Source organism: Dendrobates tinctorius, unplaced genomic scaffold (genome assembly GCF_039654945.1).
Source record: "Dendrobates tinctorius isolate UK_male_01 unplaced genomic scaffold, ASM3965494v1 ptg000028l, whole genome shotgun sequence".
Taxonomy (NCBI): domain Eukaryota; kingdom Metazoa; phylum Chordata; class Amphibia; order Anura; family Dendrobatidae; genus Dendrobates; species Dendrobates tinctorius.
Genome location: NW_027361696.1, coordinates 78,762,372 through 78,777,677, shown reverse-complemented (window position 1 = coordinate 78,777,677; position 15,306 = coordinate 78,762,372). Strand labels below are relative to the sequence as shown.

General features: G+C 45.5%; 1 protein-coding gene across 1 annotated transcript in view; it reads right to left on the bottom strand.

Annotated features, from left to right (window-relative positions):
• Window positions 1–10,939, bottom strand: part of LOC141085569 (suppressor of cytokine signaling 3-like) — a 239,890-nt gene extending 228,951 nt beyond the window's left edge. The window contains exon 1 of the mRNA XM_073571029.1: window positions 10,867–10,939. The gene's annotated coding sequence lies outside the window, so the exon portion shown is untranslated. The remainder of the gene's footprint in view (window positions 1–10,866) is intronic.
• Between the last annotated feature and the right edge of the window lie 4,367 nt (window positions 10,940–15,306).

Sequence of the window (15,306 nt, the reverse complement as noted above, 5' to 3'; positions counted from 1 at the left end):
AAAATGGCTGAATACCTTTGATGAGGTATGTGGCTGAAGGCTTTGGGCACCTTTTATGTTCTGTGTTTTTTATTTGTTTCTAAATGCAAAATTAAGCAACTTTCAAAATAGTCTTCACAAATTGTTTCTGATTGTGCTGTAGTGTCTGTTCAACTCCTCTACATAACTGACTGTGCAGCTGTTTCTGAGATCAAGTCCATTAAACCTGCAGCTGCTATGGCTCGATGATCTCCATTTCTTTTAGCATTGTGTTAGGGTAGGTTTATTCTGTTTCTGAGAGTCTGTAGGGATCAGCATAGCAGAGGACTCCATGGTCTTTTGTACTGTAAAGCTATAATGTCCCAATTATGTTTACAATTGAACTGTAAACTTATAATGATCGTCCAGTGAAGGTATCTGCAAAATAGGTAATACCTTTTTAAGGGGGTAAGATATAATGTCTTTCATGCTTCTCTTCCCTCTGATTGTCTTCTGATTCTTTGTTTACAGATGTGTTTTATGATAATTGCCTGCGGTACTGCTACATGTATAACTATGTATTACTGCTCATTGCTTATGGCATTGCCACTTGAATGTGTTACCATTATAAAGAAAACTGTAATATATTGCCTTGTAATTCCTGTATTATCATATTGCATATATATTATGGGCAGGGCGGCATGGTGGCTCAGTGGTTAGCGCTGCAAGGCTGGGGTCCTGGGTTCAAATCCCACCAAGGACAACATCTGCAAGGAGTTTGTATGTTCTCCCCGTGTTTGTGTGGGTTTCCTCCCACATTCCAAAGACATACTGATAGGGAATTTAGATTGTGAGCCTTCAGGGACAGCGATGCTAATGTGTGCAAAACTGTAAAGCGCTGCGGAATTTGTTAGCGCTATATAAAAATATAGTTTATTATTATGTGTTTTTTGTATATGTACAGTCAGGGAAAGTTAGAGTATCCTTCTTGGGACATTAGAGGAGGGCACTCTTAGTACATACCGTAGTTCCCCCATAAAGAGGGTAGTTGTAATTATGTTGTTGGCCACTAGATGGGGGCTTACTAGTGGGGCCTCATAGGAGGTTCATAGAGGGTTAATTGTAGGAGGGGCTGCTGAGTAGTGATGAGCGAGCACTAAATTGCTCGGGTGCCCGTTGCTCTGGTCGAGCACATTGGAATACTTGGGTACTCGGACAGAATAACGAGCCCAATGTAAGTCTATGGGAGAACCGAGCAGGGGTATTTGCCGCTGTGCGGGTCTGTGAGGGGCTGTGTGGGGGTATACAGGGCTGTGCGGGGATATGCAGGTCTGTACGGGTCTGTGTGGGGGTATGCCGGGCTGTGCGCGGGTATCCTGGGCTGTGTGGGAGTATGTGCGGCTGTGTGGGGGTATGCGGGAGTCTGTGTGGGGGTATGCGGGTCTATGCGGAGGTGTGCGGGTCTGTGCGGGGAAATGCGGGAGTCTGCGCGGGGTTGTGCGGGGGACTGTGCGGGGGTATGCGGGGCCGTGTGGGCGTCTGTGCGGGGGTATGCGGGGCTGTGCGAGGGTATGCGGGGCTGTGCGGGAGTCTGTGTGGGGGTATTCAGGGTTGTGTGAGGGTCTGTGCGGGGGTGTGTGGGGCTGTGCAGGGGTATGCGGGTCTGTGCGGGGGTATGCGGGTCTATGCGGAGGTGTGCGGGTCTGTGCGGGGGTATGCGGGAGTCTGCGAAGGGGTATGCGGGGTTGTGCGGGGGACTGTGCGGGGGTATGCGGGGCTGTGCGAGGGTATGCGGGGCTGTGCGGGAGTCTGTGTGGGGGTATTCAGGGTTGTGTGGGGGTCTGTGCGGGGGTGTGTGGGGCTGTGCAGGGGTATGCGGGTCTGTGCGGGGGTCTGTGCTGGGCTGTGCCGGGGTATGCGTGGCTGTGTGGGGCTGGGCGGGGGTCTGTGCAGGGCTGTGTGTGTGTGTATGCAGGCATCATCCGATGGGACTACAAGTCCCATAGGGCTATGCCTGCTACAGTGACAGTGATTGACACATTAGCCAATGATCGGACAATAGTAGTCCCATCATCTAGCTAATATGTTGAATGTAAAAAAAACTAGTATTTAATAAAATAAACATACACACATATACAGTACATAGTCCATACTCACCATCTACACCTAATCCCCGAAGACATCGATCACCTGAGAAAAACTTAAACACTATACTTCCTGTCCTGTCCGACGTAATCCAATTAATACGATTGTCCCACGACGATCTCCCATGGAGAGCTGTCACATCAACTGATGCGACCGTTCTCCAGGGGCTCAAGTGATACAATTACGGAGATATTCCACCGCATTGTATCACTCCGCCACCGACAGGTCATGTGAGTTCACCTGCCACTTTGCGACACTACAGCGTGAGAATTTTCTCACGCAGTAGTGCAGTAAAGCGAGAGGCTTATCTCCAATGACACCCTGCTGGAGGGTTATCTCCGGTCAGTGTGTCATCGGAGGCCTATAGAGAGGTCACATCTGCTGATGTGACAGCTCTATAGGGGAAATCATCGTGGGACAATCATATTAATTGGATTATGTCATACAGGGAGTATATTGTTGGTTTGTTTTTTTATTTGTTTTCAGGTGATCGATGGCTTCGCTAGGAGTGCTGCTTTCTACTAAGTATTTGTCTCAGCCCAGAGCTGGATTCACAACTACTTCCCAACTACACTGCTCAGTACTGCTTTGTAATCTCCTCTATGTGGTTGCTGCTTCTGAGAATGTGCACCATAAAAACAGGAGAGGATGAATCCTTGGGAATCCCCTTCCTATGAGGCAAAAGAAAATGAGCGGCAGGGACACAGAATGGGGAAAATGCAGGATATAAGCCAAATAATTTCAAGAAATAGTTGTATTCTTCATTTACACAAACAATAGCTTATTTTGAAAAGTCAACTAAATGAGAGATATGTTTTAAAGCATGACTTCAGAAGTGTTACAACGTCCAAAAACACTCCATTGTATTTCTTAATTAGTAGAAATTATTTGGATGGTAAATACCAGTGTTGCCTATGAATGTGCATCATTGCTACTTCTAGTAAGGCTTATTTCACATATACATTTTTTTCCCTGTGTCTTCTATTGTAATGGGGACCAGGGTTTTAGTCGTGGCTGACGGTGGTTGCTCTGTCACACCCTGTTCTCCCGCCACATACACACAATGTCCATTCTGCAGCGTACCTTTTTGTCCGCTTTCTTGTCCATCGGAGTCCTCTCTGGTCTGCTGGGAAACTCATTCTTGAAGTCCCATATAAAGGCAGGCAGAGTCAAGTTCCAATTTAAAGCAAACAATTTTACTCAGTTATTTTGTCAGCTCGTCCAGATCAGTCACAGGTACAACACAGGATCCTTCACACATCATAGCCCTTCCTCTCCCTGTGCTGTTCCTCACTTCTCTAGGAATATCGCAGGGTCGTACCGTTGTCTCCGGTACCACAGTGTTCTGTCTGGCCAGCCTATCTATCTTCAGAAGTTCCCCGTCCGTCTTCCCGCATAGCTTACTGCAACCATGTTGATGCTGCCCTGTATTCCTTCTCCCAAGTGACCGTTGCTCCTAAGTTCTGGATGGGCTGGGATCCTTTACTTAAAACGTTGCGTGGCACAACTTCCCTGTCCGGGCTCCCAGGCCCTACTAACTACATTTAGGAAGCACTCTATATCTTACAAACAATTGTCCTCTCCTAATTTAACTAAATCCTACAAGTCTGTCTAATTCCTAACAAGCTCTATTGTGTCCCCCTCTAGTGAGCTAATCTAAGTACAACACTTTCCCTATACTTATATATTCACAATACATTATACCATATATAAGTATTATAACATATGCCAAATATACATTAAATTATCAAATATAGCAGCTTTACAGGGACGTGTTCAAGAAGTGTAGGGGACGAATCAGTCTCTGTACTCCCTTACACTATCTGTGCACAACATGGCACACTGATGGCATCTTAGTTGCATCTGAGTGTGTCATGCTGTGATCATCATTAGTAACTCTTAAAGGTAGAGAGGCCTGAGTCTCATACCTTAATATACTCCTGTAAAAACCCTAATCTGTCCCATCCCCCACCCCATGAGTCATGGGGCAGAAATTAAAGGTAAACCAGACACAATGACAAAACAAGGATAACGGAAACCCTCTATCATACAAAATCACTAACCAACAATAGGGAGGAGGATAGGGACTGGGAGTAATAAACTAAATGGGACTAGGGACCAGGAGATAAACACACACATAAAACAACAAACTATGGAATACCACAACTCCAACTCCAAACTTCAACTACTTAGTGTCACGTGGACCCATCCTGTGTGACACAACCCGCAGGCCGGTAACTGAAACAACAAGACACGGCACGTGAAACTGTCCTGTGTGACACGACCTGCAGGCCAGTAACTAAAACAACAAGACACGGGGGAAGGGGAAACAGTTACAACGGTGGGCCCTGCGATAGGGAATGGGGATGTGGAGACCTCCTGCACTCCCCTAAGTCAGTGTCCCTCACACTCCTAACGTTCCCTAGGCCGGTTCCGCACCGGGCGCCGATCAGGATACCTGTCACCCTAGCACACCCTACACCTATCCCTTGCTAGGGAGCTGGGTGGTGCAGGCACTGGCCCCACCGCTGTACTAATACACACCAGGGAAAAATACAAACAGGGAAACGCCACTTAGCTTTGCTCTGTTGCTCTTGCTCCCAACAACAGAGTCCACCACCAGAATGCAGCTTTCCTCCTGAATAGCTGCCACCAAGCTCTGTCAGAGCTGCAAGGAAATCCCCTCTGACTCCTTCCACACCAGGGCTCTGACTGAGCTGCCAGGACCTCTCTCTAGATCCTTCCTCCACCAAGGATGGTTGAAATGAACACTTTCACCCACCGTGATTGCAACACCTGACACTCTTTTATAGGCAAGATCCAGCAATCACACCAGCTTTATAATCATGTACAATAACACTCACCACCACCGGGGGCAAACTAGAACAAAAGACACCACTGTGTAATAATCCTAATGGCCACCGGGAGCAAAACCAAACTTAAGCACACAGCTTAAGGAAAAAAAAGGTTACATGTGCTTTTATCTGTCATGACCCAGCATGGATCATGACAGTACCCTCCCCTTAATGAGGGGCCTCTGGACCCTCAAGACCGCTCCTCATCAGGGAACCACCTACAGCGGGGGTGCCCAGGTCCAGAGTTCACCCCAGCAACTACCTGCACTTCAGGTTTATGACAAACGAGCACCGCTGGTATTGGTAATGTATGTTCTGGAGGCACCACACATCTCCAAAGCGCCGATCTGGGGAAAGAGAGGTGTATGGGCAAGTATGTGGGTAACTCCAGCTGGTAAGTCTCCGGGCCCTGGACAGCTGATACCAGATACGGTCCGATCACCTGAGAATTCCAGACCCTCACAACACACTTCCACTGGATGTTTTTGGTGGCCACCCATACATGCTCGTTTACACACAGGTCCGGACCTGAACGTTTATTGCCACACATTTGTTTGTCAAAATAGGGTGAACTCTTTCTGGAACTGACAACAGAGGCATCCCCCTGTGTCACCACACTCACACCCCTGCAATTCACCACGGGGTACACCACCCTCCAACCCCTTCCACCACGAGGTCAGCGCCTCCCAGGGTTGGCTAATGGCGAGGGTTGAGCCTTGCCCCTACTCTCCTGCAGCCCCTCCGCTGCTCTCACGGGAGAGGAAGGGGATGATTGTAGAGAGACGGCAGGGACAGTAGCCTATAGGCAGCAGCCCTCACATGACTGCGCCCAGCTGACTACTTCCCTAGTCCGCCAATCTAAAACCGGGTTGTGTTTTTTAGACCAAGGGGGGCCCAAATCGATAGGTGCTGGATTTCTCTCCAAGACGTAGTATGACTGGGACTCATCAGGATGTTCACTATACAGCACAATGTCTTCTACGACTTGGTTTAACCCCCCTGGCTCAGTGGGACAGAGTTAATGGCTTGGACGCTTATGGGTTTGTCCTGTGTCTCACACCTCAGACCATGGGTCTGGACAAACTGTGCATCCACCAGCCTGACTTCAGCTCCACCGTTCACAAGCATCGGTATGCCCTCAGGTACCTCATCAACCATCACCTCTGCTGACAAAGTACCTTCAGAGGGCGAGGAGAAAATATACACTCCCAGGTTGTCTTCCTCCACACGACCAGGGGGACATGGCTTCTCTGATATAACCAAAGTTTCGGCGTGAGTGCCAAGGACTAAATCATTAGTCTGCTCACTACAGGGACATACCCCTTCACCTTGGGGAACACCAGGCAGCACCATGGGGACACCAACTCCACCCACCTGCCTGGGTACGTCCGCCTGTATAAGCAAGTCCTGCTCCCCAGCAGGGACTCCACGGCACATCCTGGCCAAAGCCGTATATGGACCCTCTAGTTGAGGCAGAGGGTAGGCCTCAGACCCATAATTCCGCTGCAGGTGCTGCTGAACCACATCATTCAGCTCCTCACTAATCTCAGTGAGGGCCAGCAACAACTGCTCACCGGTCTGCACTTGGCCCATGGCTCAACAGAGAAAAATGTTATGGTTGGTGATAATGTCACGTGGACCCGTCCTGTGTGACAAGACCCGCAGGACGGTAACTGAAACAACAAGACACGGCACGTGAAACTATTCTGTGTGACACGACCCGCAGGCTGGTAACTAAAACAACAAGACACGGGGGAAGGGGAAACAGTTACAACGGTGGGCCCTGCAATAGGAAACGGGGATGTGGAGACCTCCTGCACTCCCCTGAGTCAGTGTCCCTCACACTCCTAACGTTCCCTAGGCTGGTTCCGCACCGGGTGCCGATCAGGATCCCTGTCACCCGAGCAAACCCTACACCTATCCCTTGCTAGGGAGCTGGGTGGTGCAGGCACTGGCCCCACCGCTGTACTTATACACACCAGGGAAAAAAACAAACAGGGAAACACCACTTAGCTTTGCTCTGTTGCTCTTGCTCCCAGCAACAGAGTCCACCACCAGAATGCAGCTTTCCTCCTGAATAGCTGCCACCAAGCTCTGTCAGAGCTGCAAGGAAATCCCCTCTGACTCCTTCCACACCAGGGCTCTGACTGAGCTGCCAGGACCTCTCTCTAGATCCTTCCTCCACCAAGGATGGTTGAAATGAACACTTTCACCCACCGTGATTCCAACACCTGACACTCTTTTATAGGTAAGAGCCAGCAATCACACCTGCTTTATAATCATGTGCAATAACGCTCACCACCACCGGGGGCAAACTAGAGCAAAAAACACCACTGTGTAATAATCCTAATGGCCACCGGGGGCAAAACCAAACTTAAACACACAGTTTATGGAAAAAAAAAAAGGTTACATGTGCTTTTATCTGTCATGATCCAGCATGGATCATGACACTTAGCTTTAGCACACAGCACAGCGTCTCTTAAGAGCAAGGAAACAGAGCTTTCACCAGCAGGACAGAGAGAGGGTCTAGCCAAGTTTTTTAGGAAGAGTTAACAACCAGCTGAAATGGAGCTGTATGTTTCTGACCAGCATAGAAAGGGTCGTTAACCTCTTCAGCACCAAAGGAAACCAAATTCATTTAATATGGGATCCAAATACACAGGATAAATGGAAGATCTGCGATCACATTACAGAGTAGTCTTCTTCCCCCAGATCTCCCAGGTTGGCGTGACACACTGGTGATGTTCCATTTTTCACTGACTCTTTTCTAAGAGAAGCTTCAGAACCATCCATCAGATTTTTTTTTTGCTTACGAGGAAAACTGCTGAATGGGTATGTGCAAACAACACTTTTAAGATGCCAGTATAGCCACAAAGGTATTCCTAGGCAAAGCTGTTTAAACCGTCTTTTTGCTTTAATTTATACTATAACTAAAGAACTGCTTCCTGGTGAAAGTCTCCCATAGAAAGAACACTTCTTTTACCACTTCACTTCACAGTTCCCGAACCCTGAAGCGGTTAAAAAAGACAACATAAGACTAAACATATGCACAGCAATGTCATTTTTACATTGCATATACCCAAACACTTAGGCTAAGTGCACACGTACCGGAACTCTCGCGGAAATTACCGCGAGAATTCCGGAATTCCATTCCGCGGGAAAATCGCATTTTAAATTCCCGCGATTTTCCCGCGGAAAAACTATCATTTTGCAAGCGTAATTAGCTTGCAAAATGCTAGCGTTCTCCAAGCGATCTGTAGCATCGCTTGGAGAACTGATTGACAGGTTGGTCACACTCGTCAAACATAGTGTTTGACAAGTGTGACCAACTTTTTACTACTGAGGCCGCCTATGCAGCATCAGTAGTAAAAGATAAAATGTAAAAAAAAATAAAAAATGGTGTTATTCTTACCTTCCGACGTCCCGCGCAGGCGTTCCCAGTAATCCTTTGCGAAAATGCCCACGATGACGTCCGTTCTCGCGGGATCGCGATGTCTCGCGGTAATTCGCGATGACGTCGCGCGAATGACCGCGAGACTTCGCGATCCCCCGAGAACGGACGCCATCGCGGGCATTTTCGCAAAGGATTACTGGGACCGGGAGCGTGGAGAGAGGCGGGAATGCTGCGCGGGACGTCGGAAGGTGAGAATAACAATATTTTTTATTTTAAATTCTATTTTTTACAGGGATATGGTACCCAAAGCCCGGAGGACAGTCTCCTCTCCTCCGGACCGTGGGTACCATCCGCAAATGTTCTGCTTACTTTCCGCATGGTGTGCACAGCCACATGCGGGATGTAAGCGGAACAATGCATTCCTATGGGTGCGGGATCGCCACGATTCCGCAAATTAATGAGCATGCTGCGGCTTTTACCGCGAAGCGATTCTGCCGCGGTAAAAACCGCAGCATTAGCACAGCATTGCGGAATCCCATAGGAATGCATGGGATGCTTATTTTTCGCGGCAAAATCGCGCGGTTAAAACCGCCGCGGAAACGCGAAAAAAACGCCACGTGTGAACTCAGCCTAATGGTCAAAATTGACACATGGACCAAACACTGAAGAAAATCTGATCAAAAATGTTTCAGTTTTTCATGTATGCAAAAAAAATAAAATAACATGTGTGAAACTCCACTAACTGTTATGTTGATGGATCTCTGCTTTTCTACTCTGAACAATGACAGTATCTGTAGAATGTGACTTCTAAGAACATTGTGGAGTTAATTGAAGTGTTATCAGTGTGGCCAGGATTATTAATTCCTTTGGTTCATGCAAATTACTTTAACAACCACACCTTGTAGAGACTGTAATGTTTTCCTCCTTTACATAAACACTAATTTAAAAGAGCATAGAAAATAGCACTAAATGCATTTAAAAAATGTTTATTTTTTGCTCTAATTTTATTCCAGTTTCTCCTAAGCATTTTGGTTTTTTTCATACTCCATCATAAAGTTCCAAAGAAATGAATATTTTCATTTAGTGCTAATTCCTATGGTCTTAGCAAAGGGGAGTAGTTAACAGTCTCCTCTGGGGCATGTATTTAGGCTGCTTTACATTATTAACCAGTCAGCCATGCCCCCTAGGAACACCATAAAAATTAGCACTAAATAAAAGGTTCGAAACTCTGGAACTGTATGGCGGATTTTTTAAAAAACATAAAAGCAGAATACTCATGTGAGCATCAGTCATTACTACAGGTGGAGGACAGAGGAGCCTCTTAAAGAACAAGTTACAAGTCTGTGAGAGCCAGAAATCTTGCATGTTTTGGATGATCAAATACTTATTTTCCACAATAATTTGCAAAATAACAAGGTGATTTTCTGGATTTCTTTTCTCATTTTGATTCTCATAGTTGTGTTCTACCTATGATGTCAATTACAGGCCTCTCTCCTCTTTTTAAGTGGGAGAACTTGTACAATTGATGGCTGACTAAATATTTTTTCCCCACTGTATGTGAGCAGAAAGGGAATGTTGATGGTGCAGGTGTATATGTGAGTGAGGCATAATTGAGAGTTGAGTCCCAGACATACATCCTGGATTTTAGCCCCCAAAAACCCACCATGGAAAATGCTAATGAACTCTGTGTTCCTAGAACTTTAGTAGCAGGGATAATTGTTTCTGACTGTACGTATGGATTTCTTTTTACATATAATAAAATGTACTATAATTTCATGTAACTTGAAAACCGGTCTAACTACAGGCTGGTGCAGGTTTGTGCTTCATTTAGTTGCTCATAAATATGACTTTCAGCATTCTTGCAGAACTAGTGATGAGAACTCAGGGGTTTTGAATACAGCAAAAAGGCATGTTATGGTGCAGAAAAAAACAACAGCAAAACACTGCACTTGTATTTTGCTGTTTTTTTTAATTTAGTTTTTAACATTTATAATTTTGCACAGAAATACACTGAGATGTCAAAAATCTGTTATCAAAAGCTCAATAAGAAACACACACATAAAATAAAGAATAATAAAAAAATAATAAAAACATCAATACAGAGAAAATGTTGGCAGAAAATTAAACGTTATCTAGAGCATACTGCAATTTTGGAGAAATAAAAGTTAAAATAAATAAATCGAAAAAAAATCAACACTTGAAAAGAGCTAAAATAAAAAGAAAAAGCTGCCTGCGTTTCATAATTTCCTGCTGACTTCTAGCAAGCATCTGTCGCAGCGTTTTTTTAATTTTTTTTTTTTTTTAAAAAAAGCATATTTTGTTTTTGTGAAAAATTGTGCATTTGCTTCTAAAGTGCTAAACACATAGAAGAAAGTTGATCCGTTATCAGGTATGAGGTCGAAACTTAGAGATGTAATGAGACGTAGAGGAAAAAGGGACAACTCACACAATGCAATCTGTATGAACTTCACCATAATTGTGATATTAGTGTCTGAATAACCAAAAGTTACCAACCTGTGTGCGGAAGAATTCTGTAGAAACGGCAGTGTTGACCTGTTCCATATGCTATAAACACAGGTTAATATCTCACATATCACTATACACGCCCTTCTAAATACAGCACCTTTCACTTTCACTACTACAGTTCTCAAGGTGTGCTCACATTTCAAACTATAACCTAAGGCAAGGTTGCTGAAAGTGAAAGTAGGTGATAATATTCTTTTGTGATACTTGTAAACAAATGAACATTCATAATGGACAAAGAAATAAAAAAACAGTAAAAAAAAGTTTTTGCAATATTATACATCAATGACAAACTAAATGAACAAAGAAAGTAGAAGGCAACATGGTAACAGGTCATTTTTGATCATTCATGGTGGTCATCTTCTGAGTTAGCTAGTTACACCCTTCTTAATCCTTATGCAAACTGACATACTGTTATTGAAGCTCCGTGGACGACACAATGCAAAGTCTGCAACCACTCATCGGGCCATGCTAAAATCCATGACGCTATTTATATATTTAATCCACGTACAAATTGTCACATTGTCATCACTGTCCCCATTGGAGTTCAAAATCTAAATTCAAGCTGCCAATCAGTGGTGGGGGCGGGGTTTCCCAATTAACATAGTTCGTAACATAGTTATTAAGGTTGAAGGAAGACTTTAAGTCCATCTAGTTCAACCCATATCCTATCCTAACTTGCCCTAACATGTTGATCCCGAGGAAGGCAAAAAAAACAACATGTGGCAAACAGTAAGCTTCACATTGGGGGAAAAAAATTCCTTCCCGACTCCACATATGGCAATCAGACTAGCTCCCTGGATCAATGAAATATTAAGGAAACTAGTGTATATACCCTGTAATATTATGTTTTTCAAGAAAGGCATCCAGTCCCTTCTTAAATTTTAGTAGGGAATCACTCATTACATCATAAGGCAGAGAGTTCCACTGTCTCACTGCTCTTACAGTAAAGACTCCGCGTCTGTGAGTATTCTTAAACCTTCTTTCCTTCAGACGTAGAGGATGCCCCCTTGTCCCCGTCACAGGTCTAAGAGTAAAAAGATCATTAGAAAGGTCTTTGTACTGTCCCCGCATATATTTATACATTGTAATAAGATCACCCCTAAGCCTTCGATTTTCCAAACTAAATAACCCCAAGTGAAATAACCTGTCTTGGTATTGCAGACCCCCTAGTTCCCCAATAACCTTGGTCGCTCTTCTCTGCACCCGCTCCAGTTCAGCTATGTCTTTCTTATACACCGGAGACCAGAACTGTACACAGTATTCTAAGTGTGGTCGCACTAGTGACTTTTATAGGTGTAGGGTTGAGCAGGTTCGCAGGATGCAGTGACGAGACACTAGACGAATGGTGGTTAACGAAATTACTTTTATATAACTTTAGCCGCTGGGCTTGGCTGAACAAAACAAGAATTAAGAACAACACAAACAGTCCACGCAGGGACTCAACAATCTTAACCAAATATAATGCCACTTAGCCTTCCAGGGACTGCTGGTTTCGGTAGCGTGGCCGCGTAGAGGTTGCTGGGGCGGCTGTCCTGAAGTCTCGCTACCACGGGTAGGAATGGGGCTCAACAGGCCCTGAAGAAAGCAATGACGGTGGGGCGCAACAAGCCCTGAAGACAGCGATGCCGGTGGGGCGCAACAGGCCCTGAAGAAAGCGATGCCGTTGGGGCGCAACAGGCCCTGAAGAAAGCGATGCCGTTGGGGCGCAACAGGCCCTGAAGAAAGCGATGCCGCTGGGGCGCAACAGGCCCTGAAGAAAGCGATGCCGATGGGGCGCAACAGGCCCTGAAGAAAGCGATGCCGCTGGGGCGCAACAGGCCCTGAAGAAAGCGATGCCGCTGGGGCGCAACAGGCCCTGAAGAAAGCGATGCCATTGGGGCGCAACAGGCCCTGAAGAAAGCGATGCTGTTGGGGCACAACAGGCCCTGAAGAAAGCGATGAAGGTGGCGCGCGGTGATGATGCAGTTCTCCAGATGACCTGTAGCCGTCCTTTATCAAGGAGTCTCTCCTAAAGCCGGGGTAGCAGGCCTTTTATCTTGCCTGTGACGAGGTGGCGTTTCTTCAGGCCGGTGACGGCCGGGTCGGCGTGATGGGGGAAGGCTGAGGGGAAGTGCCCAGGCCTCTCTGGCCGGGTAATGGGTAGTCACGGCCACAACCTGAGGTAAAGCTCCTCTCTCACCAAGGCGGGGGGCAGCAGGGATGATTCTCTCAGAACGGGGGCAGGGAGCAGTCTCTCGGAACAGTCTCTCACGTCTCTCTCGTCGGTAAGTCAACAGCTTTCTCCTTACAGGCTCCTCTCGGTGCCCCTGCAAGTCACCCTGCATCCTGCCTTTACTCTCACTCTCTCCCAACTGCCACTGCCGCACGTCCCCTGCTCCTTTTACCCTAGCCCCGCCCCCTGTCGGCCTGACAACTTCAGTCGCATGTCTCCCTTTGTAATCCTCCTGATGTGATTTCATCAATAACCCTGATGGCGGTCCCCCTGGTTCCGGGCCGAACACTATATGGGAGCCCTCCTTCCCACATAGGGGTAAAATTATGTTCTCCTCATGAGCATCTATGCCTCTTTTAATGCATCACAATATTTTATTTGCCTTTGCAGCAGCTGTCTGACACTGGCCACTAAATGTGAGTTTGTCGTCCACCCATACACCCAGGTGTTTTTCAGTGACAGTTTTGCCTAGTGTTTTACAATTAAGCACATAATTATACATCTTGTTCGTTCTACCCAAGTGTGTGACCTTACATTTGTCCCCATTAAAGCTCATTTGCCATTTATCAGCCCAAGCTTCTAGTTTACATAAATCCTCCTGTAATATAAAATTGTCCTCCTCTGTATTGATTACCCTGCAGAGTTTAGTGTCATCTGCAAATATTGAAATTCTACTCTCTATGCCCCATACAAGGTCATTAATAAATATGTTAAAAAGAAGCGGGCCCAAAACCGACCCCTGTGGTACCCCACTGCTAACCGTGACCCAATCCAAGTGTGCTCCATTAATAACCACCCTTTGTTTCCTATCCTTGAGACAGCTCTTAACCCACTTACACATACTGTATTTTCCCCTATCCCTATTGTTGTCATTTTATGTATCAACCTTTTGTATGGCACCGTATCAAAAGCTTTTGAAAAGTCCATGTACACCACGTCCACTGCATTCCCTTGGTCCAGTCCGGAACTTACCTCTTTATAAAAGCTTATCAGATTAGTCTGACAGGAACGGTCCCTTGTAAACCCATGTTGATATTGGGTCATGAGGTTATTCTTCTCCAGATACTCCAGTATAGTATCTCTTAGAAAACCCTCCAGGATTTTACCAACAGTTGAGGTTAAACTTACTGGCCTATAATTTCCAAGTTCAGTTTTTGTCCCCTTTTTGAATATTGGCACCACATTTGCCATGCGCCAGTCCTGTGGTACAGACCCTGTTATTATGGAATCTTTAAAGATTAAAAATAATGGTCTATCTATGACTATGCTTAATTCCTGTAGTACTCGGGGGTGTATCCCATCCGGGCCTGGGGATTTGTCAATTTTAGTGATTTTTAGACGCCGCCGTACTTCCTGCTGGGTTAAGCAGGTGACATTTAATGGAGAATTTTTATCACTGATCATGTTATCCGTCATGGGATTTTCTTGTGTAAATACTGTTGAAAAAAAGTCATTTAGCATATTGGCTTTTTCCTCATCCTCATCCACCATTTCACCCAGACTATTTTTAAGGGGGCCAACACTATCATTTTTTAGCTTCTTACTATTTATGTAGTTAAAGAATATTTTGGGATTATTTTTACTTTCTCTGGCAATGAGCCTCTCTGTCTCAATCTTTGCTGCCTTGATTTGCTTTTTACAGAATTTATTTAATCTTCTGTATTTATTTAATGCCTCATCACTACCTACTTCCTTTAATTCTTTAAATGCTTTCTTTTTGTCACTTATTGCACCCCTTACAGCTCTATTTAGCCATAGTGGTTTCCTCCTATTTCTCGCATGTTTATTCCCATACGGTATATATTGTGCACAGGTCCTATTCAGGATGCTAATAAACGTCTCCCATTTTCTTTGTGTATTTTTATGTCTCAGGATATCGTCCCAGTTTATTGCACTAAGATCATCTCTCATCTGTTGGAAATTTGCTTTCCTGAAGCTTAGTGTCCTTGTAACCCCTCTACTACACATCTTGTTAAAGGACACCTGACAACTTATTATTTTGTGATCACTATTACCCAAGTGACCCTCAACCCTTATATTTGATATGCGGTCTGGCCTGTTGGTTAATATTAGATCTAGCAGTGCCCCCCTCTCTTGTTGGGTCCTGAACCAGTTGTGAAAGGTAATTGTCTCTCATAGTTGTCAAAAACCTATTACCTTTGCTGGAACTGCAGGTTTCGGTTCCCCAATGTATTTCAGGGTAGTTGAAGTCCCCC